We start from the raw sequence: 27,329 nt of genomic DNA on the forward strand, positions 1-27,329 counted from the left end.
GGTGGCACTGTATTGTCCTCAAAGCGAACAAAGAAGTTGTTTAGTTTGTCTGGGAGCAAGACATCGGGCCCGTGGCGGGGCTGGTGTTCTTTTTGTAGTCCGTGAATTACTGTAGACCCTGCCACATACTTCTCGTGTCTGAGCCGTTCAATTGCGACTCTACTTTGTCTCTATGCTGATGCCTAGCTTGTTTGATTGCCTTGCGGAGGGAATAGCTACACTGTTTGTATTCACTCATGTTTCCGGTCACCTTGCCCTGATTTAAAAGCAGTGGTTCGTGCATTCAGTTTTGCGCTAATGCTGCCATCAATCCACGGTTTCTGGTTGGGGATTGATGCACTTTCTAATAAACTCGCTCACAGAATCAGCGTATACATCAATGTTGTTGTTAGACGCTATCCGTAACATATCCCAGTCCACATGATCGGAGCAATCTTGAAGCGTGGAATCAGATTGGTCGGACCAGCGTTGAACAGACCTATGCACGGACGTTTCCTGTTTTAGTTTCTGTCTATAAGCTGGGAGCAACAAAATGGTGTCAAAGATAGATGCTCATTTGTCTTTGGATACAGTGAGTCATAACTTAACTATGAAACAGACTGCTAGAGTGATTCCTCATGAAACCAGGACAACAAAATACCGCAATTTTGAGGATATTCACTATATTTTATCAATAGAATGTTTTTTTTGAAGTAAGGATTGGTGACATATTTGCCATTTTATATCTAAAAGCATAATTGAGAAATATTTAATCAAAGTTGGAATATTTATGACATTTGGGCCTTACCCAGGCCTCGAAGACGCAAACTAAGGTAAAATAAAAAACTGTAGTATTTGTTTGTGTGTATGAAAGTGATCGAGCCAGAATGATAGAGGGGTACTTTTGACAGTACTAGGGTATGTACCAGGAAGTCCTTTCACTGGCTGGTGTTGAGGTGGAGGATGCCTGGGCATGTCCACAACACACGGACAGCCAGGCCTTGTGATGCTTTCCCGTTGTCTCTAGAGCAGAATGCATCCTCTGTCAAATTCTTTGCATTGGAGTGTCCATTGTTTGTGTGTGTGAGCTGCGACATATGAGAGGGATAGTATTGAATGACTGTTTTCCATAGCCTAATCTACACCATTTTGTTGTTGTTCATCACACACACGTTTGCCCTGGTTTGGTTTCTCAATGATACTATTTTAGTTTCCGTGGGTGTCTTTTTGCCCGGTTATGTCGACAGTATAACGTACGTAAAATATAACATGTTGTATGCGACATCTTGTCCCCTCAGAACATTTGCATTAAAAAATCTGTTTCGCGTTAGCAGTTCCACGTCTTGTGTTGTTGGTGTGGAGCGTGATGAGGGTTTGTGTTTTAGACACTTATGTAGGGCCTACATGCAGGTTATAACCTGTAATATCTTGTTTTTCTACAGGACGCATGGGTCTGAACTTCCACCACCCCGGAGCAGAGCACATTACGCCATTAAACAGTGAGTAGTATTTCAGAACATACAATAGGCTACGTTTCTCTTTGTAAATCCCTCTGTATGTTATTATGAATGTACGTATTTGTGCTTTAACTGTGGCATTCGGGTTTGACAGGCAGTGTTGCTTCTCTGTTGTATGGAAACTTGCAATAAGAAACCTATTCCGAAGTAGTGTCGTCATGAACACACCTATGCAGGATGCCTCAGGATATGCCATAGGGTTGAGGCAGGGATCGCCACAGGGCCCGTGCCCATACACAGCAGGGCACAGATGCCCTCCCTTGCTAATCCCACCTCGCATCCCAAGTGTTAGCTCCCATGCTGGGTTTATCTCTCAGCCCGGAGCTGGGGGAAAACCACAGCGACGACCCCTGAATACCGGTTCTAAAAATATCCGACCTGAATAACACTAGATTACCCCCCCCCTTTGGTCTGAGAGAGATTTTGTTTTTCATAATTCGTGTCACTTTGTCTCCCTTCGTCCAGTTTTTTACTCTCTCTCTTTTCCCTCCGAGTTAGACAGTGAGTTGGCAAAAGTCTCTTCCTTTCAGCGTTGTCAACTTCAGTGAGAGGAGAGCGGATTGGGGTGTCCATGGTGACTGGTGGAGCTCGGCTCAAGACATCTGGGAGTGTTAGTCGAGTCTTGGGTCATGATCATTAGGCACCAAATGAGAGAGAACTGACTAAAATGGGGAGGGCTACATGGACTTGTCCAATAAGAAATGCTCATTTTTGTTTAACATTGCAAAAGGTTTTTAAGCGTTTTCGGTTGCGTGGCCTTAGGAACACGACTGTGGTTTCTCCTCACTCGCCTGGTTGGGGATGCCAGCAGGGGAAGCAGTGAGAAAAGAGAGGAAATGATGATGGATGGAAAAGGAGAAGATCTCCAACAAGGCTTATAGTAACTACTTTTACTGCTGTCACAGCTTGACAACACTGTGCTGTCTGTTTTCTCTTCAACTTGTTATTTTCATCATCAGTCCTTTGGAAAACACATTTCAAATAGATGTTAAACTGCTGTTCTGGAGGGTTTAACTTAAGCACAGATCTCAGATCTGCACGGAGCCCTGGAAACTGTCATAATTGACCCTTGCAGCTGTAGTCTCCAATGTCAACACTGCTTTAGATGTGAGGAAAGCTGGTTAACGTTAGTCTACTCTTCGTCTCTCCATGGTCTCAGCTGTATGAAGCCTTGTAGCCCAGAATCTGTCTGACACATTCTCTCATTTTCCACTGATTTTTGTGGCTGAGATGGAGGATGAACCGTAAGGCCTACAACACTGATTTATGGTTGAAGATGAACTGATATCTTAGGAGAAGTGTAAGGGCCGAGCAGATAATTTGTAATAACTGCTCGCCTCTGTACAACAGTGTCCTGAAGCTGTGCAGACATAACAAACACAACGCTCCTCAGGCCGGACGATCTTCCAGTCATCCCTTCAAAAATCTCCTCTCTGACACTCGCGTGTTAGTATGTGCTTATTTCCGTTCCTCCCTCACGCCCATCCTCCTCGTCTCATTCTCCCTCGCCACAGTGACTGACAGTTTCCCAACAGCGCTTACTAGTCTACACTAGATCAGTGGGTTCCACCCTTCTACCATTTTCCCCTTGTTGCTAGGTGCCTTTGTCTCTCCTAAGGCCCTGACAGTGGGAGAATTAAAAAGGAGAACGTTGGTCTGAACAACTGTGATCTGGTGAGACGAGCCAGAGTTTTAATGAAACCCAGTAAGAGAAAAGGTCTGGGTACAATGTCTCTGTCAAGAGCTGGGGGGGGGGGGAAAGGGCACCAGCACAATGGAAAGCCCCATATTGGTTTTTAGGAGAAGACTGTGTTCTCTGTGACACTTGACTGTAAGGTCTGTTTGGGGATGTATTACCAGGAGCCCCTCCTCACTGTCTACTGGCATTAACGTTATCGACTCTATTGGCCTCTTGTAGGCCTTTTTCTCAGCCACAGCAAGGCTCCTATTCAGGCATGTTGGGTGCGTTCAAGGAAGGGTTTTTTTTTTTTTAAATGTAACGTGTGAAAACGCACCCACACCAAATGGCACATTTGTTGTGGGCTTTCATGTAAGTCCTTTTGCTACTGTGTTTCCTAAACCTTAGATAACACGTCAAAGGTTTGTTCTGAAAGCCCACAAACACCGTATCTAATGAAATGGATAGACTGGGCACAAAGGCTTATCTCTGTATGCTGTACCTTTTTTGCATGGCCACTAAATTGAAATCTGCCAGCCAACCCTATCACATGGTAGGACAGTCATCCTCTAACAGTTTTTCTGTCTGGACCCTGAGACTCAGGATGGCACTTCCATGGCTCCATCCACAGGGCAGCTTGGAGTGGAAATGTCCCACTGTATAGACTCTGTTTCACTAGTTCATGATTATGACTCATGACATCTGTCTGTCTATGCATGTCACTTTATCAACCACATTCATACATATTGACGCTGGGCAGAAAGGAAAGTAAATGTGAGCTAGGTAGTAGTCCGTGTTTATTGCCTGATTTTATAATCTGCATAATATGATTGTCATTGCTCTGTTATTGCAGGTGAATATTTCTCAGTAGTAAGGCGTATTATAACATCGCTCATCCTACTCTAGACTAGTCGAGCCCAGGAGTAGCAGGTTTCCTGTGGGTTACTGCCAGCTAACCCATAATGAAGCCTCGTTTGCCTCCATCGCTGATGATTAGGTGTGGCCGTCTGTGGTTTCACTGTTGCCTTGGTGATGTTCTGCCTGGTTGTCTTCCCACAAAACCCATGTCTCTGTCCCTCTCTTTTCCATACCACTCTGTCTCTCTCTCCCTCCATCTCTCCCTCCCACTCCCACTGTTCACAAGCAGCCAGGAGCTATGGCCGCAGAAGAGGTAACTTTTGGAATTTTACTGTGTTTCTGCTTGCCAAAATGAATAGGATGCACGAGCACAATTGCTTGTCTGTCCGTACGGACGTGTCTCTTTCCAGGGCTGAGGGTTCTAGTGTGAAGTCACATGATCTGCCTTCGTCTGTGCCGTGATTGGATGAAATCATATTAATTTGCACACTTTTTTTTGACATTATTGCATTTAATGAAGTTGGGGAGAGGTGGATGATTACAGTACATTCTGAAAGTATTCAGACTCGTTGACTTTTTCACTTTTTGTTACGTTATAGCCTTATTATAAAATGAATTAAGAAATATATATACACACAGTAAAAACAAAGCAAAAACAGGTTTTTATATATTTTAGCATATGTATTTAAGAAAAAATCACATTTACATAAGTATTCAGACCCTTTACTCAGTACTTTGTTGAAGCACCTTCGTCAGCGATTACAGCCTCACTGTCAAAATTGGACGGGGAGCATCGCTGCACAGATATTTTCAGGTCTCTCCAGAGATGATTGATTGGGTTCAAGTCCGGGCTCTGGCTGGGCCGCTCATGGACATTCAGAGACTTGTCCCGTAGCCACTCCTGCATTGCCTTGGCTGTGTGATTAGGGTTGTTGTCCTGTTGGAAGGTGAACCGTCGCCCCAGTTTGAGGTCCTGAGCGCTCTGGAGCAGGTTTTCATCAAGAATCTCTCTGTACTTTGCTCCGTTCATCTTTCCTTCGATCCTGACTTGTCTCCCAGTCCCTGCTGCTGAAAAACATCCCCACAGCATGATTTTGCCACCACCATGCTTCACTGTAGGGATGGTGCCAGGTTTCCTCCAGACCTGATGAGAATCTGGTTTCTCATGGTCTGAGAGTCCTTTAGGTGCCTTTTGCAAACTCTAAGTGAGCTGTCTTGTGCCTTTTACTGAGTGGCTTCCATCTCTAACATAAAGGCCTGATTGGTAGAGTGCTGCAGAGATGGTTGTCTTTCTGGAAGGTTATCCTATCTCCACAGTGGAACTCTGGAGCTCTGTCAGAGTGACCTCTCTGACCAAGGCCCTTCTCCCCCGATTGATCCGTGGTTCCAAGCTTCTTCCATTTAAGAATGAGGGAGGCCACTGTGTTCTTGCGGAATTTCAATGCTGCAGACATTTTTTTTATACCCTTCCCCAGATCTGTGTCTCGACACAATCCTGTCCCGGAGCTCTATGGACAGTTCCTTCAAACTCATGACTTGGTTTTTGCTCTTACATACGCTGTCAACTGTCGGACCTTATATCGACAGGTGTGTGTGCCTTTACAAATCATGTCCAACCAATGAATTTACCACAGGTGGACTCCAATCAAGTTGTAGAAACATCTCAAGGATGATCCATGGAAACAGGATGCACCTGAGCTCAATTTTGAGTCTCATAGCAAAGTGTCTGAATACTTATGTAATTAAGATATTTATTATTATAATTTTTGAATACATTTGCCAGAAATTGTCATTTTGGGCGATTGAGGATAATATATATTTTTTTTTAAAGTAATCTATTTTAGAATGCGGCTGTAACCTAACAAAATGTGGGGAAGGGGTCTGAATTCTTACTGAATGCACTGTACTTCCGAATTTTGTATCCAAAACCTGTTTTCTCTCTAGTATTCTGAGTTGTTGTGCTAAGCCTGATTTTATATGGTATAGGCATCTGTATTGGCTACTACTTGTGTATTATTAATGAATTCAAATGTATAGAACCAAGTCCATTTGGAGCTGTTTTAAAAATACATGTTTTTTACAAGGTATCATAAAAACATTGAAGTACACTGACTCAAACGATTTATGTCCTGAATAGAAGGAATGGGTGCTGCAGACATGCTCTTCTCTGATTTGGAGTGTTCAACTAATTTCTATTTTCTCACTGAGGAAAACCCTGGTAACATTTGAAACTTTGTTGTTTCAATGCATGCATTGAATCTAAGAATTATAGGAGTTTTAAATCTGGCTATTGGCAGTTCATTAGTCCACTTGTAGATGGCGCTTATGACTCAGCGATCAAATCTGACAGTTATTATCTTTGTCAGTCATCCTGTATTTGTCTATACCTGTGTGCCTGTTAGCGTGGGAAGTAAAACATATTTGTACAGTAGCCTACGCCTAACAGAGGCCTCTAACCTGGTCTACCTCCAGATCTTAGATACATGCAGCTCCATTCAGTCAGTACACAGTCCTTTTTGCTCTCACCTGGAAGAGGTAATCTACTGCTGTGGCAAATAGTCCACCCCTTGTTCCTATTGCCTGCAGGAACAAGGCTCTGAAGGACTCTGTTTTTTTTGGGGGTCAAAATGGGACTTAAATGGTGGGTGTGACAGAGATGCTGGATTGGCCGCATTGACAAAATGTTGCTGTTTTTTTAAAGCCACAATGTTTGACAAATGCAGCAGCATGATGGTGATTTGACCTTCCTCTGTAAGGAGACTGCTATTGTTACCAGTTATAATAACACCATCTCTCTCTCTCTCTCTCTCTCTCTCTCTCTCTCTCTCTTTCATATCCTCCCTGTCTTCTCTTCTGTTCTGTGCCCCTTTCTTCTCCCTCGCTCTTCTCCCTGTTATCCTTGCTTGTTCTCTCTCTCCCTCTCAATCCCCCCGGCCCTCTCTCTTGCTCCCCCCTCTCTCTTTCCAGGTCGCTCTTCGCTCTTTCCCTTTGAGGACGGTTTCCTGGACGACGGTCACGGTGACCCCTCTCTGACCCCGGGGTTGAACTCGCCCACGCGCTGTCAGAACGAAGAGAGGATGGAGCGCTACTCCAGGAAGGTGTTTGTTGGAGGCCTGCCCCCTGACATAGATGAAGGTACAGACAGATGGCAGTGGCACGAGCCTGTGTCCCAAATCTGTTTTGTTTTGTCTTGCCATCTCCTATGGTCATTGTCAGTGTTTGCCGTGGCAACAGCCATAGAAGTTGGCAAGACAGCACAAATAGGTCTTGGACCAGGCTAGCACCTTACTGTACATTCACTATATTTCCTTATAGAATGCCCATGAGCTGCATGGCATGTGATTAATACGTTTAGGGGTTTCGTGCAGGCTAGGATGGTAAGGAGGAGGAGGATTTACAAGCCAGATGAGGGTCTACAGATGTATTTTGGTGGTCTGCTGGTTCAGTGGGCTAAATGTGTGGCAGGTAGCCTAGCGGTTAAGAGCATTGGATCAGTAATCGAAACGTCACTGGTTCAAATCCCCGAGCCGGCAAGGTGGACAAATCTGCCGTTCTGCCCTTGAGCAAGGCACCCCTAAGAACAACTTCTCCCTGGACACCGATGACGAGGATGTTGATTTACGGCAGCACCTTTCTGATTCGGAGAGTTTAAATACAGAAGACCCATTTCAGTTAAATGAATTAAGTTGTGCAACTGACTAGGTATCCCCTTTCCCTTCCACCCTAAAGGGCTGGTTTTGTCAGTCTGTATGCTGTCTATCAGTCATGGAGCTGGTTCTCTGGGCCTGTGGACTGACTGGTTATGCTCTGTGGGTTTGTGGCAGTGAGCTGGCAGTCAGTCTGGCAGCAGATCTGATAGTGTGTTATCTCACAGAGTGTGAGCAGGGCTTGAGGGCATAGCAGGACATTGGGAATCTGGAATGGTGACACGGCTCAATGTGGCTCAGACGTGCACGTGAGTAAACACGCGCACAAACACAGAACACGAAACGCGCCCCAAAAAATGCACAGAGAATTAGTGAACAATGCGTGCCCATGGCCTCTTGGAATATTCATGAGTTGCCACAATACGAGGGTTTAATAGGGCTCCCGAGTGGCGCAGCGGTCTAAGGAACTACGTCTCGGTGCAAGAGGCGTCACTACAGTCCCTGGTTTGAATCCAGGCTGTATCACATCCGGCCGTGATTGGGAGTCCCATAGGGCGGCGCACAATTGGCTCAGCCTTGTCCATGTTTGGCCAGAGTAGGTCATTGTAAATAAGTTCTTAACTGACTTTTTGATGGCTTGCTTGACATGCAATTGCGCATCATGTGGACAAATATACAGAACATATATATAAGAGCAACATGCAACTATTTCAAAGATTTTACTGCGTTACAGTTCATATGAGCAAATCAGTCAGATTAAATGAATTAATTCGGCCCTAATCTATGGATTTCATGACTAGGAATACAGCTATGCGTCTGTTGGTCACATATACTTTAAAAGAAATTGGCCTCCGATTGGACCTTAGAATCTCGTCACAGTATTTCTGTGCATTTGAATTACCATTGATTAAAATGGAATTGTGTTCGTTGGCCATAGGTTATGCCTGCCCATACCATAACCCCACCACCACTCTGTTCACAGAGAGTTGTGAGGCCTGTTGGACGTACTGCCACATCCTCCAGAAAAAAACACTAGAGGTGCCGTATGGTAGAGAAATGTTTATTAAATTCTCTGCCAACAACTCTGGTGAACATTCCTGCAGTCAGCATGCCCATTGCACCCTCCCTCAACACTTGTGACATCTTTGGTACTGTGTTGTGTGACACAACTGCACATTTTAGAGTGGACTTCTATTGCCCCCAGCACAAGTTGCATCTGTGTAATGATCATGCTGTTTAATCAGCTTGTTGATGTGCCACACCTGTCAGGTGGATGGATTCTCTTGGCAAAGGAGAAATGCTCACTAATAGGGATGTAAAGAAATTTGTGCACACAATTTGAGAGAAATATGCTTTTTGAGCGTATGGAACATTTCTGTGATCTTTTATTTCAGCTCATGAAACATGCGACCAACACTTTACATTGCGTTAACATTTTTCTTCTGTGTAGTTTCCATGGGAAATTGCTCCATGACCATGGTAATTTCATTAAAAAAAAATATTTCAACAGATGAGATCACCAACAGCTTCCGTCGCTATGGACACCTGGTTGTGGATTGGCCCCACAAAGCCGAGAGCAAGTCCTACTTTCCGCCTAAAGGTAAGAACAGTTTGTTCACACCGGTCTGTAAAATAACCTTTTTTTCAATGAAGAAATATAGGAATGTTTGTGGAAGACCTCCTCCTGACATAGGATTATTAACCAACGACGTTCACCAATCAACAATTCCTTTACAAGTCCACAGTAACAAATGGTATTGTTCAGTCATTGTCTCAGAGAGCATGCTGCGCTGCTAAGGCATTGGTTGTGTGGGAAGGTTTACGATACCCAGAATTCAAGGATCACCCAGGTCTCGAGTTAAGGCGTCTATTTATTTATATGGCCCCCTGCTGCTATTTCAGGGATAGAAAAACACACACACACACACACACACACACACACACTCTGTGGTGTCTCACTACAGGCTCCTGAAGGGCCCAGAGCACTCAGACCAGAGGAGGGAGAGAGTTTTTTTGCCAATACCGGGAGAGTGCAAAGGCTTTCTCCTGCCCCTGGCCACCGGCCCTCTTGGGTTTCATTTGGACAGGTAACCATAGTGGAGAGGGCCCTTCCTTCCAGGCCCCTGTATCACTTCACTCCGCCCGCCCCTCCACACACTTCAATGTGTCATTAAGGAAACTATTAAAGCAGAGGGTTGGAAATGGCTGACATTCCTCAGGCATATGGTAATACGCTGCATCTGGGGAAGCTGTGAAAATTGCCCGTTTCTTCCCGCGCTCATTTTGGATTTTCCTTTTTTTGGGGGCGGGGTGTTCAACTTTATTTTCAATAGGCCTCAGCTCGGAGCTCTCTAGTATTCCTAATCTCACGAGGGGAAAATGCAGCATCCTTTTAGGCGAATGAGTTTGAAAGTCAGAGAATTCCTTGTAAGGGAGGGAGGGAAGACTTGGTACACCACAAGGAAACCACCTCCGCTTGCTGTAATTTCCCACATTTGTTGGTGTTGTAGTGTTGGGCCACCTATGTTTTTTAATAAAGAGCTTGGACAGTCGCCCTTAAAGCCAAGTTCTTAGCTGGAGTGCGAGTGCACAACCTTACGACTGTGTGTGTGTCTGCGCATGTGTGTGTGTCCTATCCTTTCACAGGCTGTAATGGCTGTTTCTCAGATGTGGGATTCCCATTAAGCAGTCATCAATCTCTCCCCATGTTAAAAATGGTTCCACGCTGACCTAATGGAACTTGGTAGTCACTTCTTCAATCCTGTGTCACATTAAAATGAGCAGTTATGTGTCTCTGTACAATTATGTAATAGTTTTTGGTTTGGGAGATTAGGATGAATCATGTTGTGGCTCCCAGGCCTGAGCAGGGTCCATCTCGGATCTAAACTGGGATCAGTTGCAAGCCTGGGTCCAGACAGGCAGTTATCCCTGATGAACAGGCCTGAGGTCAGTTCAAACTTCCTAGTACCTTTGTCCAATGGTGATAGTGTTGGGCTTAGGCAGGATGAGAGAATGGGGACTGTCTGTCTGGCTGCCGGATGATGTCACCAACCGATGAGCTCACCATGACTGCGGTGCTGCTCACACCTGCTCCATGAGCTCTGGCCTGTAGTCCCGGGCGTCACCATTGGAGACGAGCTCCAAACGGTGCTGAAGCTATTTCTGTCCGCTCCATACGGAGGTAGAGCGGAACGAGGGAGGAAAGGAGGGGGCTCCTTTGGGGGTTTTCGAGTGGCTGCTTTTAGGATAATGTGTCTGTGTCAGAGCCTGGATGCCGGGAGCTTATCTACGCTGTTGTTGGATGAGGCAGGCATAGGCTGGCACAATAGGACAGAACACCTCCTCTGGCTAGGGGGGCAGATAGTCAGGCCACTCTGTAATGATGCCACTGAAGCTCCCTATACAGTGCCCTAACCTCTAGGATGGGTTTAGCGATCTCTACTCATGGTACTGAGAAGATGTGTGGGGGGATGATCGAGGATGCATTGAGGGATTTCTCACAAATTGAGATGATTAGTGAAGCTTCATTTCACCTCCCCTGGTCTCGACTGCCTGTGCTCTCGTCAAGCTCCCATGCCTATTTGTTTGAGGAAAGCAGATGCTTGTCTCTCTCTTCCCCTCCCTACTCGCTCTCTTCCCTCCTTCCTCTCCACATGTAAGCTGCTGTCAGCGGGACATTTATTTACTTTCAGTGACAGAGTTACAGCTCCCTGTGGGTTTGTCTGCTCTCTCTCCACCATCTTCTCCTCCATATCTCTCCTCCTCCCTCTTTCTCTGATTGGATTATATAGGCCTACTTTCAGGACAGCTTGGCTGTATGTCTCATGTCTGCTCTCTCCTCTTCCACTCTTCTTCACCCCTCTTCTCCTCCATGTCCTCTCCCCTTCTTTCCTTCTTTCTGTTATGAGGATATATAATATCAGCAGGGTAGCTCCGGCTATATGTTTCAGTCATGATCAATTGAGACAGCTTCCAAACTGGAAAAGAGCTGATTTTTGTGTGACGATTTTGCTGATGAGCTTTGCCAGAGTCCGCTCTTCATCCTTCACAGATAGTACTCACTGATTTTATTCTCTACTGGTCCTGGGCCTGCATCCATAAAGGGTCTCCGAGTAGGTGCTACTCTAGGATCAGTTTTGCCTTTCAGAGCATAATGAATAAGACGGCAGGGACCCGATCCGAGATCAGAACTCTTACTCTAAGGTGCTTTACTAATACAGGCCAGACCGGTCGAGTTCTGCACCCCTCTCTTAGGGCTGAACATCTGGGAAGATTCACTGGTTCCTGAATCCGGAAACATTAACCTTGATAAATCAACAGACACAAACTTTAACTGTACTTCGAAATGAGTCTCGCAACGAGTCTCATCGTTTAAACTTTGATTTTAGGAAACTGACTGTCAAAAAAATGCCTGCTGTAATTTATGAGGTAATGTTGATGTTGGCTATTGATTTGTGAAGTAAGTTGACTTGGAGAGCCACGGTGGATGCCCTGTGCTTCCAAGAGGAGTTAGTCAATTAAGTGGAAAATTGGTCATTGTTTGTACAGCGGAGTCTTGGAACTTTTTGAGTCAAAGTGTGAAATTGCAGTGGCTTGTTTGTGAGGTCATGTGTTTGTGTTTGGCGAATGCCGGGTGAGACAGTGTTGGCCGTCGGCGAGGGAAAGAGTCGGGCAGTCCTGGTCATGTGTCATTTTGTTAGCCGTAGGACCGTGAGGTAACCGGACCTGTCGTTTATCTTTTAAAGGGATTTTTTACAGCCCAAGATTGCCTGGCCGTATGTTTTCCTTTCCTCCCTTGGCGCGGTCGGGAGCTCAGCAGTTAAGCTCTATAAATCTCAGGCACGAGCCACTGCAGATCTGTGCTCTCCTCTCCTCCTCTGGTTTAAGTAAGCCTCTGCACTGCGGCTTGCCTGCCTGTCTGGCCCAAATTCCCCTTCCCCTGAAGTTTGCACACTAGCATACTTTCTCCCATGGATTTATTAAAAGACAAATGTACTTTTTTTTTCGTGGAACGGTTGAGCTAATGTAGGCTAATGTGATTAGCATGAGGTTGTAAGTAACAAACAAAAAAAATCCCAGGATTTAGACATATCTGATATGGGCAGAAATCTTAAATTCTTGTTAATCTAACTGCACTCTCCAATTTACAGTAGCTATTACAGTGAAAGAATATCATGCTATTGTTTGAGGAGAGTGCACAATTATGAACTTGAAAATATGTTAAACCAATTAGGGCAGTCATGATACAACATTTTGATCATAAATGCAATGGTTCATTGGATCAGTCTTACATTTTGCACATACACTGCATCTAGTGGTCAGTATTGAAATTGCTGGGCTGGAATAATACATTGTCCATTCTCTTGCATTTCAAAGATGATGGTACCAAAGAAAATGCATGTTTTTTTCTTTGTATTATCTTTTAACAGATCTAATGTATTATGTTCTCCTACATTAATTTCACATATCTGCAAACTTCTTCAAAGTGTTTCCTTTCAAATGGTATCAAGAATATGTATATCCTTGCTTCGGGTCCTGAGCTACAGGCCGTTAGATTTGGGTCATTTTAGGTGAAATTTGAAAAAAAGGGTCCCATCCTTAACCTAATCTGTATTTTGGATGTACATGGCATGTGATAGAAGTGTTCAGACATTTCATTTTTGCGATTTCACTTGGTTGTAAGAAACTTAACCCACGAGATATAGGCTTCCTCATGCTCGTTCTGCAGTTGCAGGGGCACAGATGAAGCATGAACAAAGGATTCAAACACTCCCAAATGAATAAACTCTGTAAAAGATGCAGGTCTTTGGGTGTTTTACACATTAAATTGTGTCATTCCTAACTTTATCAGCAACGTTATATTCCATTTTGTTGGACTTTTTCTAAAAACCAAGTGAAATCGCTAAAAAAGTGTCTGAACATGCCATTTATAACGTGCCATTTACATCAAAAATACAGATTTGGTTGATAAAAAGTTAACTTGTCCATTAACAATGGTGGAACCTCCCTCCAGACAATGTTTACACAAATCCTCTGCTTTTAAATCCACAACAGGGAGAGTGTGTGTGACCATGCGAGTTTGGATAAAAAATATATACAGTCGTGGACAAAAGTTTTGAGAATGACACAAAAATTAATTTCACAGTCTCCTGCCTCAGTTTGTATGATGGCAATTTGCATTACAATTAATTTGCCATGCAAATGAACTGAATCCCCCAAAAAACATTTCCACTGTATTTCAGCCCTGCCACAAAAGGACCAGCTGACATCATGTCAGTGATTTTCTCATTAACACAGGTGTGAGTTTTGACAAGGGCAAGGCTGGAGATCTCTCTGTCATGCTGATTGAGTTCGAAAAACAGACTGGAAGCTTCAAAAGGAGGGTGGTGCTTGGAATCATTGTTCTTACTTTGTCAAATATGGTTACCTGCATGGAAACACGTGCCGCCATCGTTGCTTTGCACAAAAAGGGCTTCACAGGCAAGGGTATTGCTGCCAGTAAGATTGCACCTATATCAACCATTTATTGGATCATCTAGAACTTCAAGGAGAGTGGTTCAATTGTTGTGAAGAAGGCTTCAGGGTGCCCAAGAAAGTCCAGCAAGCGCCAGGACCGTCTCCTAAAGTTGATTCAGCTGCAGGATCAGGGCACCACCAGTACAGAGCTTGCTCAGGAATGGCAGCAGGCAGGTGTGAGTGCATCTGCATGCACAGTGAGACAAATACTTTTTGAGGATGGCCTGGTGTCAAGAAGGGCAGCAAAGAAGCCACTTCTCTCCAGGAAAAACTTCAGGAACATACTGATATTCTGCAAAAGGTACAGGGATTGGACAGTTGAGGACTGGGGTAAAGTCCTTTTCTCTGATGAATCCCCTTTCCAATTGTTTGGGGCATTCGGAAAAAAGCTTGTCCGGAGAAGACAAGGTGAGCGCTACCATCAGTCCTGTGTCAGGCCAACAGTAAAGCATCCTGAGACCATTCATGTGTGGGAGCTGCTTCTCAGCCAAGGAAGTGGGCTCACTCACAATTGTGCCTAAGAACACAGCCATGAATAAAGAATGGTACCAACACGTCCTCCGAGAGCAACTTCTCCCAACCATCCAGGAACATTTTGGTGATGAAAAATGCCTTTTTCAGCATGATGGAGCCTCTTGCCATAAGGCAAAAGTGATAACTATGTGGCACAGGGAACAAAACATCAATATTTTGGGTCCGTGGCCAGGAAACTCCCCAGACCTTAATCCCATTGAGAACCTGTGGTCAATCCTCAAGAGGCGGGTAGACAAACAAACAACCCACAAATTCTGACAAACTCCAAGCATTGATTATGCAAGAATGGGCTGCCATCAGTCAGGATGTGGCCCAGAAGGTAATTTGACAGCATGCCAGGGCAGATTGCAGAGGTCTTGAAAAAGAAGTGTCAACACTGCAAATAATAACTCTTTGCATCAACTCCATGTAATTGTCAATAAAGGCCATTGACACTTATGAAATGCTTGTAATTATACTTCAGTATTCTATAGTAAAATCTGACAAAAATATCTAAAGACACTCTGAAGCAGCAAACTTTGTGGCCTAGAAGGCCAGCCTCCCGGAGTCGCCTCTTCACTGTTGACGTTGAGACCGGTGTTTTGCTGATACTATTTAATGAAGCTGCCAGTTGAGGACTTGTGAGGCGTTTGTTTCTCGCACTAGACACTAATGTATCTGTCCTCTTGCTCAGTTGTGCACTGGCGCCTCCCACTATTTCTATTCTGGTTAGAGCTAGTTTGTGCTGTTCTGTGTTGTACGAGATCTTCAGTTTCTTTGCAATTTCTCGCATGGAATATCCTTCAGTTCTCAGAACAAGAATCGACTGACGAGTTTCAGAACAAAGTGCTTTGTTTCTGGTCGGGGTCTGAACTTACTGTTGCAAGTTAGAATAGTAGAATACACAAGGTTCGATTTCAAAATGTGGTTGTGCATCAGCAGTTTTACTCTTATGTCAGTCACTCAATTATCCCACGCCAGCAATTTTTTGGGGGGGATTGGTTTATGAGTCTAGTGGCCAGCTATCTAAACTTAGTAGTCATGGTCAAATTCCTAGCCGAGGGCGGCCCCCATTGATTTTGCTAGTCAGTCTCACTCAGATATCACATTAAAAACTGCAAACATTTCTCTCCCCCCTACGGCAGCTAATTCTATTTTCCGCTTCATGCCAAAATGTGTAGAATTGCAGTGTGGAGGGGGGGGATTTTTTTTTGTGGTCCCCACCACCATCAAAGTTACCAATCCCTGCTCTAATTCTTGTAACTATACATTCTTTGATACACGCACACCCCTACATTTACAAGTAGACTCTCTAGCTTTCTCTCACACACACTTTCACGGTTCACTGAATCTGCTGAGTCAGGGTATTTTTCTTTCCCTTTCCCCCTCGTCTGTAGCAGCAGTCCCTTTGAGGAATGTAAATCACGACAGTTGCACATCCCTCTCTGTTCCCCCTTTCCACTCCATTCCTCGGCCAATGCGTTCTGCTCTTCCGCATATATAGATTTAAAATGCCTAGCCCCTTCAGTCAGCTGACACCAGAAAATAAACACACACACACACACACACACACACACACACACACACACACACACACACACACACACACACACACACACACACACACACACACACACACACACACACACACAGAGGCAGCCCCTCTGACAGTCTTCTGCGCCATACTGTGTGTCCTGTCTACGTGTGGGCCCGGGCCTCCCACCTTCCCTTTACCCTCCTGCCTGTTCTGCTGCTTCCCATGGCATGTCCCTGGTGCCTCCACTGTTCTGCTCACATGACCACGGCCCCCTAATTTAGCATATGTCAAATCATGTGCATCACAGATGGCTATGTTTGCTGAATTTATGGCTCTGGTGGGTGCTAGCCTATTAGTAGTTGCCGCAAATGTCTTTATTGGCGAGTGTACCTTAATCCACTGAATGGAATACCCCTGTGATACCTTGACTACCGCAAATGTGTCATTGTTTTATTTTTCGTTTACTTTTTATCATGATCTTTTGTTCACTCGGGTCACACAATATATATTATTTTCCTATCAACTGCGAGTTCCTCTCTCTCGCTCTCTGTGTCTCTCTCTCTCTCTCGCTCTGTGTCCCTCGCTCTCTGTCTCGCTCTCGCTCTCTGTCTCGCTCTCTCTGTCTCGCTCTTGCTCTCTCTGTCTCGCTCTTGCTCTCTCTGTCTCGCTCTCGCTCTCCGTGTCTCTCTCTCGCTCTCTGTGTCTCTCTCTCGCTCTCTGTGTCTCTCTCTCGCTCTCTGTGTCTCTCTCTCGCTCTCTGTGTCTCTCTCTCGCTCTCTGTGTCTCTCTCTGCTCTCTGTGTCTCTCTCGCTCTCTGTGTCTCTCTCTCGCTCTCTGTGTCTCTCTCTCGCTCTCTGTGTCTCTCTCTCGCTCTCTGTGTCTCTCTCTCGCTCTCTGTGTCTCGCTCGCTCTCGCTCTCTGTGTCTCTCGCTCTCGCTCTCTGTGTCTCTCGCTCTCTGTGTCTCACTTGCTCTCTCTCTGTGTCACTCGCTCTCTCTCTGTGTCTCTCGCTCTCTCGCTCTCTCTCTGTGTCTCTCGCTCTCTCGCGCTCTCTCTGTGTGTCTCGCTCGCGCTCTCTCTGTGTGTCTCGCTCGCGCGCTCTCTCTGTGCGTCTCGCTCGCGGCTCGCCGCTCGCGCTCTCTCTGTGTCTCGCTCGCTCGCGCTCTCTGTGTGTCTCGCTCGCTCGCGCTCTCTCTGTGTCTCGTCTCGCTCGCGCTCTCTCTGTGCTCGCTCTCTCTCGCTCGCGCTCTCTCTGTGTGTCTCGCTCGCTCGCTCTCTCTCTGTGTCTCGCTCGCTCGCGCTCTCTCTGTGTGTCTCGCTCGCTCGCGCTCTCTCTGTGTGTCTCGCTCGCTCGCGCTCTCTCTGTGTGTCTCGCTCGCTCGCGCTCTCTCTGTGCGTCTCGCTCGCTCTCGCTCTCTCTGCGCGTCTCGCTCGCTCGCGCTCTCTCTGCGCGTCTCGCTCGCGCTCTCTCTGCGCGTCTCGCTCGCGCTCTCTCTCTGTGCGGCTCGTCTCGCTCGCGCTCTGTGCTCTGCTCGCTCTCTCTGCGTCTCGCTCGCTCTCTCTGTGCGCGTCTCTGTGCGGCTCGCTCTCGCGGGTCTCTCTGCGCATCTCTCTCTCTCGTGTACGCTCTCTCTGCGCTCTCGCTCTCTCTGTGCGTCTCGCTCTCTGTGTCGCTCTCTGTCTCGTGCTACTCTCTCTGCGCGGTGTGAACTCGTGTGCATCTCTCTCTCTCTCTCTCTCTCTGTGTACGCTCTCTCTGTGCATCTCTCTCTCTCTGTGTACTCGCTCGATCACGTTCTCTCTCTGTGTGCATCTCTCTCTCTCTGTGTACATCTCTCTCTCTCTGTGTACATCTCTCTCTCTCTGTGTACATCTCTCTCTCTCTCTGTGTGTACATCTCTCTCTCTCTGTGTGTACATCTCTCTCTCTCTCTGTGTGTACATCTCTCTCTCTCTCTCTCTCTCTGTGTACATCTCTCTCTCTGTGTACATCTCTCTCTCTCTCTCTCTCTCTCTCTCTGTGTACATCTCTCTCTCTCTCTGTGTACATCTCTCTCTCTCTCTCTCTGTGTGTACATCTCTCTCTCTCTCTCTGTGTGTACATCTCTCTCTCTGTGTGTGTACACATCTCTCTCTCTCTCTTTTTACACATCTCTCTCTCTCTGTGTGTACACATCTCTCTCTCTCTTTTTACACATCTCTCTCTCTCTGTATACACATAGCTCTCTCTCTGTACACATACACATACACATCTCTCTCTCTCTCTGTGTACTCTCTCTCTGTGTGTACACATCGCTCTCTCACATCTCTCTCTCTCTGTGTACACATCTGTGTACACATCTCTCTCTCTCTGTGTACACATCTCTCTCTCTCTGTGTACACATCTCTCTCTCTGTGTACACATCTCTCTCTCTCTCTGTGTACACATCTCTCTCTCTCTCTGTGTACACATCTCTCTCTCTGTGTACACATCTCTCTCTCTCTGTGTGTACACATCTCTCTCTCTCTGTGTGTACACATCTCTCTCTCTCTCTCTCTCTGTGTGTACACATCTCTCTCTCTCTCTCTCTCGCTTGCGCTCTGTCTCTCTCTCCTCTCTCTTCTCTCTGTCTCTCTCTTGCTCGCCCTCTCTCCCTCTCTCTGCTGCAAAGCCAGACCTCATCATCCCATAGGAACAAATCTATCTGTCCCCAAAAATATTTGGAAAGTATTAGGTTGATACATTTTGCATGGCGTCCTATTTTAGTAGTGGAACGGAACAGACTTGCATTTTAGCGGTGTCAGCTTTCAGGCGGGAAGTTACTGGGTGTGCAGTCCGGTCTTCTGAAACCTTGCTGAAGGGGATCAGACCTCAAGTAAATCAGATTTAAGAGGAGATACTCTGAAAATATGAATAGACTCGTGAAAATAAGAGGATATTTTCACTTTCTTAGACTTACCTCTTGTCACTTTCCCTAAAAGTAATCTATGGGGCCATTAGAGACTGTCGTCAATGGTTCAGATTTGTTTCAAAAGCCACTACTAACTTCACCTGGTCACTGAACTGGTCACTCACAAATTCATAACAATATAGACAGTACACAGTGTACTTACTGTGAATGGGGATTTTTTTTAAACACTTCCTCCTTCCCTTTTCTCCCAGGCTATGCCTTCCTGCTGTTCCAAGAGGAGACCTCTGTCCAGGCCCTGATTGATGCCTGCATTGAGGACGATGGCAAGCTTTACCTGTGTGTCTCCAGCCCAACTATCAAGGACAAGCCAGTAAGTGAAGGCTACAATATTACACTGTACTGTAATACCTTTTTCACACTACTGAGCCAAACCAAGCCAAGCAGACCTGTACTATGCCATTGTGGTTACACATTCACCATGGTTGCTGGAGTTGTGCCGGTAAGGAAAATAACCAAGGTTGTACGGGCCAGGTTGCCACAATCATGTGAAAAGGGTATGAGTGTGAATTCCTCGTCCGACACAGTCCTTCGTGAATTACGTATCTCTCTTCTCCAGGTCCAGATCCGCCCCTGGAACCTAAGTGACAGTGACTTTGTGATGGACGGCTCCCAGCCGCTGGACCCCCGAAAGACCATCTTTGTGGGGGGCGTGCCCCGGCCTTTACGTGCAGGTAAGGGGATTGGTCAAAGTGCCTGTTGATCAGTGGATAAGTTGGTGGGTCGTCTGTGTATTGGCTGACTAGCGTAGACTAAAAATAATAAAGTTGTGCCCGTGAGAAAGCAATCCACTTTGTTTCCAGGCGGTGAGCCAACTGGTGGTCATGTAAAGTATTCATGCAAGGCCCATTAGGTGGTATGCTTGGGACAAACATCACTGACTGTCTGTCTGCTATGTGACCTATGCTAATTATAACAACAGTCCCAAGAATGTTGCTGACTGTCGGCGAAGAATGTTGTTCAAGTTGAATGTCGCATCGGTTTGTCTCAACAGAAATGAATTTCAACTTTTTTCCTCCATTTTCATTAGACAAACTATAAGCGTGCGGTCATAACATTCTGTCGCCATCTTTCTCTCGCTCTTTCTCTCAATATCTTTCTGTCAATATCTTTCTCTCCATCTCTATCTCTCTCTCTCTAGTGGAACTAGCTATGATCATGGACAGGCTGTATGGCGGCGTGTGCTATGCCGGCATCGACACTGACCCGGAGCTCAAGTACCCCAAGGGGGCGGGCCGTGTGGCCTTCTCCAATCAGCAGAGCTACATCGCTGCCATCAGCGCCCGATTCGTTCAACTGCAGCACAATGACATTGACAAACGGGTTAGTGAAGACCTATCACTGTATTCAAAATGTCTCTATCGATAGTGATTCAGGAGTTGCCCTAAATGCTGGATAACAGGGAGATATATTTAGCAGATGAGTAATGACTGGGTTGTGTTCATTAGGGCACGCAGCAGAAAACTTTTTGCAACAAGAAACAAAAAGGAGCATTTCTCATTGGACCAGCACAGGTAGTCCCTCCCTGTTCCAGTCGTTTTTTTGTTTGTTTTGGTGGCGATTAAACATGACCCTAGTTTTACCTCCCTGTAGGCTTTCCTCTGGTGTGCTGCTGTGGATCTGAACCGTTTTAAACTCAAATTCAGTCTTTCTATACATAAGAGCTGTCATTATATGCTGGTTTCCAACCAACCACTCAGCGAGCCTACAATACAGGGAGCCCTGGTTAGGTCTGTGGAACTGTGTAATCCCCCTGGCCTTTGGCTGCTGGAGGGTTAACAGAAGTCCCAGACGCGGGAGGGTTTAATTATAGGACTTCCCTACACATGTATATTAACTTCAGCTCTGCTGCTGACGGGTTATTTTGAGCGAGCCAGCCAGATCGCGTATGGCCGATCGTGACCAACCAAGACTGATCGTCTGCCAGCCCAGAGAGGCCTAGGCTCATTGGGGGGGGCTGCTCGGTCCACACTCACTCTGGGCTGCTATCATCTAATATCCAACCCCAGTGGCTGGTTGAGCAGACGGTGTCTTCGTTCTGATTGACCCTGGGACGAATTCACATAGTCCAAGAGTAGGAGTGCTGATCTAGGATCAGGATCCTCCCATTCCATATACTTATATTGATTATTACTTAAAAGTTAGATCCTAGATCAGTACTCCTAACTCTGAGACACATTTTTAATATGGGCCCAGATCACTAGACCACTAACAAGGCACACAATGGGTCATAGATGAGATCTCTGCCCTGCAAACCCTCACTATCAGCCATAGAGATGGTATGAGAGAAATCTATTTTCCAGATCCCCATATTTGTCTGAGGCCAAGGGAAGCTTGGAATGAATGAGGGGATACTGGCTGGGGAGGGGTACATCATTGGAGGCTCTACCCAGAAAGGCTCCTCTCGCTCCCTCCCCTCCCTCCATACACACTATAGCCCCATTTGGTCAACCACCACTATGCCACACCCAAGTTCTCTCAGGGTAAAGTAATGTTCATGCTTGTGGTTGAGGCCTAAGGCCTCGTTCATTGGTGTCCAACCTCACCACTTTTGTTTTCACATTTAATTTCAGTTCCACCCCAAGCAACACAATCATTCCATTAGCAGTAAATGTCCTGTTGGAATTGTCTTAATGATAGGCCAGAATAGTTCAATTACCTCAGACTATTATGGTACTCACTAAGGTGTTAATTGCATTTAATAGCCTGGGTGCCATTCTGTTTCTGGGTCATATTCATTAGTGCACACTCTGGAAAAACATATTGCAATGGAAAACAAAAAGAGCCTTTCTTATTGGGCACATTCAGGTAGTCTCTCCCTGTTTCAGTCCATTTTGGTGACAACATAGTGCCCACAAAGCTCATCAATAAGCTAAGGACCATGGGACTAAACACGTCCCTCTGCAACTGGATCCTGGACTTCCTGACGGGCTGCCCCCAGGTGGTAAGGGTAGGTAACAACACATCCGCTATGCTGATCCTCAAAACGGGGGCCACTCAGGGGTGCGTGCTCAGTCCCCTCCTGTACTCCCTGTTCACTCATGACTGCACGGCCAGGCACGACTCCAACACCATCATTAAGTTTGCAGATGATACAACAGTGATAGGCCTGATCACCGACAATGACGAGACAGTCTATAGGGAGGAGGTCATTGACCTGGCTGTGTGGTGCCAGGATAACAACCTCTTCCTCAATGTGGTCAAGATATAGACGATGATTGTGGACTACAGGAAAAGTAAGGCTGAGCACACCCCCATTCTCATCGACGGAGCAGGTTGAGAGCTTCAAGTTCCTTGGCATCCACATCACCAACAAACGAACATGGTCCAAGCACACCAAGACAGTCTTGAAGAGGGCACGACGAAACCTATTCCCCCCTCAGGAGACTGAAAATATTTGTCATGGGTCCTCAGATCCTCAAAAGGTTATTTTGCTGCACCATTGAGAGCATCCTGACAGGTTGCATCACTGCCTGTTATGGCAACTACTTGGCCTCTGATCTCAAGGCACTACAGAGGGTAGTGCGTATGGCCCAGTACATCACTGTGTCAGAGGAAGGCCAAAAAAATTGGCGAAGACCCCAGCCACCCTAGTCATAGGCTGTTCTCTCTGCTACCGCATGGCAAGCGGTACCGGATCGCCAAGTCTAGGTCCAGGAGGCTACTAAACAGCTTCTACCCCCAAGCCAAAAGACTCCCAAACATCTAATCAAATGGCTACCCAGACTATTTTTATTGCCCCCTCCCCCCCATCTATGCATAGTCACTTTAATAACTACTTACATGTACATATTACCTCGATTAACTGGTGTCCCCGCACATTGACTCTGTACCGGTACCCCCTGTATATAGCCTCCACATTGACACTGTACCGGTACCCCCTGTATATAGCCTCCACATTGACACTGTACCGGTACCCCCTGTATATAGCCTCCACATTGACACTGTACCGGTACCCCCTGTATATAGCCTGCACATTGACTCTGTACCGGTACCCCCTGTATATAGCCTCCACATTGACTCTGTACCGGTACCCCCTGTATATAACTTGCACATTGACTCTGTACCGGTACCCCCTGTATATAGCCTCCATATTGACACTGTACCGGTACCCCTGTATATTGACTCTGTACCGGTACCCCCTGTATATAGCCTCCACATTGACTCTGTACCGGTACCCCCTGTATATAACTTGCACATTGACTCTGTACCGGTACCCCCTGTATATAGCCTCCACATTGACTCTGTACCGGTACCCCTATATATAGCCTCCACATTGACTCTGTACCGGTACCCCCTGTATATAGCCTCGCTACTGTTATTTTAATGCTGCTTTTTGATTATTTCGTACTTTTTATTTTTTATTTAATTTGTTCTGAACTGCGTTGTTGATTAAGTGCTTGAATGTAAGCATTTCAATGTAAGGTTGTATTCGGCACATGTGACAAATAAAATTTGATTTGACTGTCAGGCTGTTGTGGAGGGACCTCCTGTATGTAACCAGGCCATGCTAACACACTGTGTCATCTCCATGGAGACACAGATTAGATAGCCTCTCCACACGCACCTGCTTCGGTGCAAAAAGAGTCCGACAGTGGTCTAAGAATGTTGTGTAACACATGGCAGCCATTTTGAATCTACAATATTCGCCACACCAGTTTTTGCAGTGCTTTACCCATAAAGAGAAAAATAAGGACCGCCCGAGACAGAAACATATTTGAGAAGTTGATATTTTGAACCTTTAGGAAGTCACCGTGGTATTATAGGGGTAAATAATAGATTAACATTTCCGGACTAATGGCAATATCTTGCAATTGGTCAAACTTTTTGCCTAAAGTGTATAGACTACCTTTGTTTACATTCTGACCATAGAGATTCAAGTTTGAATCAATATTCACATTTGAGTTCAATCTACTCCTCAGTCCAACAAGTTAATGAACCAAAGTTTCTCCTTTCTCTGACTTTTGACCTTCAGGTTGAGGTGAAGCCCTACGTCCTGGACGACCAGATGTGTGACGAGTGCCAGGGGGCGCGTTGCGGGGGGAAGTTTGCCCCCTTCTTCTGTGCCAACGTCACCTGCCTGCAGTACTACTGCGAGTACTGCTGGGCTAGTATCCACTCCCGGGCGGGCCGAGAGTTCCACAAGCCACTGGTGAAGGAGGGGGGCGACCGCCCTCGACAAGTGTCCTTCCGCTGGAGCTGAGGGGGTCGAGATGAGCCCTCGCGCCCCCCTCCCCACCACCACGACATCGGTGAAGAGAACTACGAATACATGGTTCATTCTTTTTCAAACTACAACGCTTGACTACAAACTCATTGTCCAGTGTACCCTTATGATAATTGAGGGGAAAAAATGTATTGCGTAAGTCTATCTGCTTAGAATTTGCACTGTGGCACAAATACTCACTAAACACACATGGGATGGTATGTTGGAGAAACCTGATTTATGTTTGAGTCCCCTGTTCCATGACCGGGTGGGTCAGTGTCTCCTGTAGAACCCCACTGAGCTGTGGCAGAAGTGAGACTATACAGTACATATATATTTAAAAGGTATATATTTTTTTGTTTTATATATATATCTATATATATCTATACATATATATATATATAGATAATTACATTCTATGTGAAAGGAACATGCACTTATTAATTTTTAGGATATTGCCCCTTTAAAAAAACATTACCAAAGGCAAAAATAGAATTACTGCATACAGAAAAACTGAATAGTAAGATGAAGATGTAGCAAGACTAAACAGTTATCCAGTAGTGTGGGCCACAGTAGCCCAGATAAAAATAACATGGCTATATTTTCTCTATTTTGACTTTGAAAATAGTAAAATGAATACCTCAAGGTGAAATGAGATTTTGTTTCGCTTTTGATTAGTAGGTCTTTTTTTTTTTTTTACATTTTATTTTCTAGCATTATGTTAATGTAATGCCGCAATAGCTTTTGCTGCTAAATCCATGGTATTAACAGATACCGTAGTAATTTATTCAGGCTAGGGTGTTCTAGCAATTATGATGGCACCTGGTGATAAGGATGATGACAGGCTATCATTGTAGGTAGACTTGCGGTTGGGCCAGTAACCGAAAGGTCGCTGTTTTGAATCCCCGAGCCGACTGTGATAAATCTGTCGATGTGCCCTAGAGCAAGGCACTTAAACCCTATTTGCTCCTGTAAGTAGCTCTGGATAAGAGCGTCTGTTAAATGACTCAAATGTATTTGTATTTTTTTTCTAACGATGAGAGGGGGTTGTCCATTACTAAATTATGCCTAGTATGTTGTGGGGTAAAGGGGGGGGGGGGGGGGTCGCCCCTTAATGCATGTATACAGTATTTCAATCAAGTTGCTGCATGCAGTATAATTTCAGTAACATGCCTACTATTCAATTCTGCCCATGTTTGCACAACATGCTATAGATGTACGTACAACTAGCAAGAAACTGGACACAATAGGGAAACAGACTGGTCAAAAATCCTACACCTCCAGTGCGATATATGTTAATAGCCACAGGGCCGCAGTGTGAACACTGCTTCTGCACAAGGTGGCTAACCTGATCAGATGACAAAAACGTCATATGAATCATGAATCCAATGAGATGTAGGATATATCATTTAAGCTGTCTATGATAGGTGTTGTACTTTTTTTGCAGTGATTTGTTAATATAATTGTGGAGTTTTTTATACCATATGTAGTAAGGTCTGAGTATGCCTATAGAACTGTGATATGCTTTAACTGTTGTTGATGTCCGACAAAAGTCATGTGGAACTTCATGAGCTAGTTTATGCACACGTATTTCCGTTCTCTCGTACACACATTCACACACACCAGACCAGGGTTCAAATACATGTGTATTTTAGTATTCTTTTTTTTATACTTATTTTCTGTGTATTTGAGTATTTTCTAATAATGTGGCCTAAATCAACTACTTCTATTATAAGTATTTGAAAGTATTTTCAAATCATTTCCTATAAAAGCCTACTATATTGATGTATTTTCAAATACAAGAATTAACTGCATGGGTGTGTATTTGAGTCAGTGTATTTGAGTATTTTCAAATACTTTCCAAGTGGATTTCCAAATACATTCCAATATTCAACTGCTTGTATTTTAAAATTTTGAAAGTAATTAAAATAATCAAAATACTATTTGAACCCAGGTCTGACACACACTCACTTTACACAGGTTCTCGTTCTTCTCTACACACAAACACACACCTATGCACTCAAAGTCTGACCCAAACACACAGAACATATGACACAGACTTAAGTGAGCTTGACTCTGAGAAACACAGAACCACTGTCTACCGTTGACAAAGCGTAGGATCATGTCCCCAAAAAACCAAAGAGGCAACATATGTTCAACTTAAACCACCAACACATACTGAGACCACAGATGATACTGCGCGAAGCATTAAGCCTGATGTCTGTGGGCTTCAAGGTGCAAAGTTTAACATTTGTACTGTTGTGGTGACGAGGCATTAAAGCCAGTGATGAGAAGACCGACCAAACATTGAAGCTACTGGAGATTTGTGGTTTAGTTAACTGAGCTTCTCAGCCCGCACGTAACGTTGTCTCGACATGGCTACGGGGGTGCGGGGGGGTTGTAATAACATTGCCAGAACATTGTGTGCTATCTGGGTTTACCGTATTTATCCAGATTTTCCTGCAAAGCTTGAAGTAGAATAATGACCTGCTAAAATGGACATTTTTATTTTATTTTTTATTGGAAAAAAGACAAAAAAAAGAGACTAACCATGAGTAATAATAAGTATCCCTATGAAAGTGAATTCTGGGTGTTTTTGTGATATTTCTTTCCCTGCCCAGAAGGGTTTCTATGTTTGTTCTTTCTCTATAATAGACATTTGTTATGCACTACTCTTTCTATCTGGACAGTTTTCAAGAGTCAGCTATTTTTTTTTTTGGTTGAGAGAAAAACAAAAGCGTGCTTTCTGACTGACACAATCTTTTTTGCAATACCTCAATTTTGAAATATATTAGGAGAGAAATTGATATTTTCTAAGTTTATTCAAATAAAAACAAGTAAATACATTTATTCTAGAGATGATTTAACAAGTGGTTGATTTGAATTTTTTTTTTCATTATTTTGCTTCATTTTAAATTGTTTTTTTTTTTT

The 27,329-nt window shown here is 45.0% G+C and overlaps 1 pseudogene; it reads left to right on the plus strand.

The window, feature by feature from the left end:
• The window catches only part of LOC135510863 (cytoplasmic polyadenylation element-binding protein 3-like), a 60,017-nt pseudogene extending 34,542 nt beyond the window's left edge, over nucleotides 1-25,475 (plus strand).
• The last annotated feature ends 1,854 nt before the right edge of the window (nucleotides 25,476-27,329 follow it).

Source organism: Oncorhynchus masou, chromosome 23, assembly GCF_036934945.1.
Source record: "Oncorhynchus masou masou isolate Uvic2021 chromosome 23, UVic_Omas_1.1, whole genome shotgun sequence".
Classification (NCBI taxonomy): Eukaryota; Metazoa; Chordata; class Actinopteri; order Salmoniformes; family Salmonidae; genus Oncorhynchus; species Oncorhynchus masou.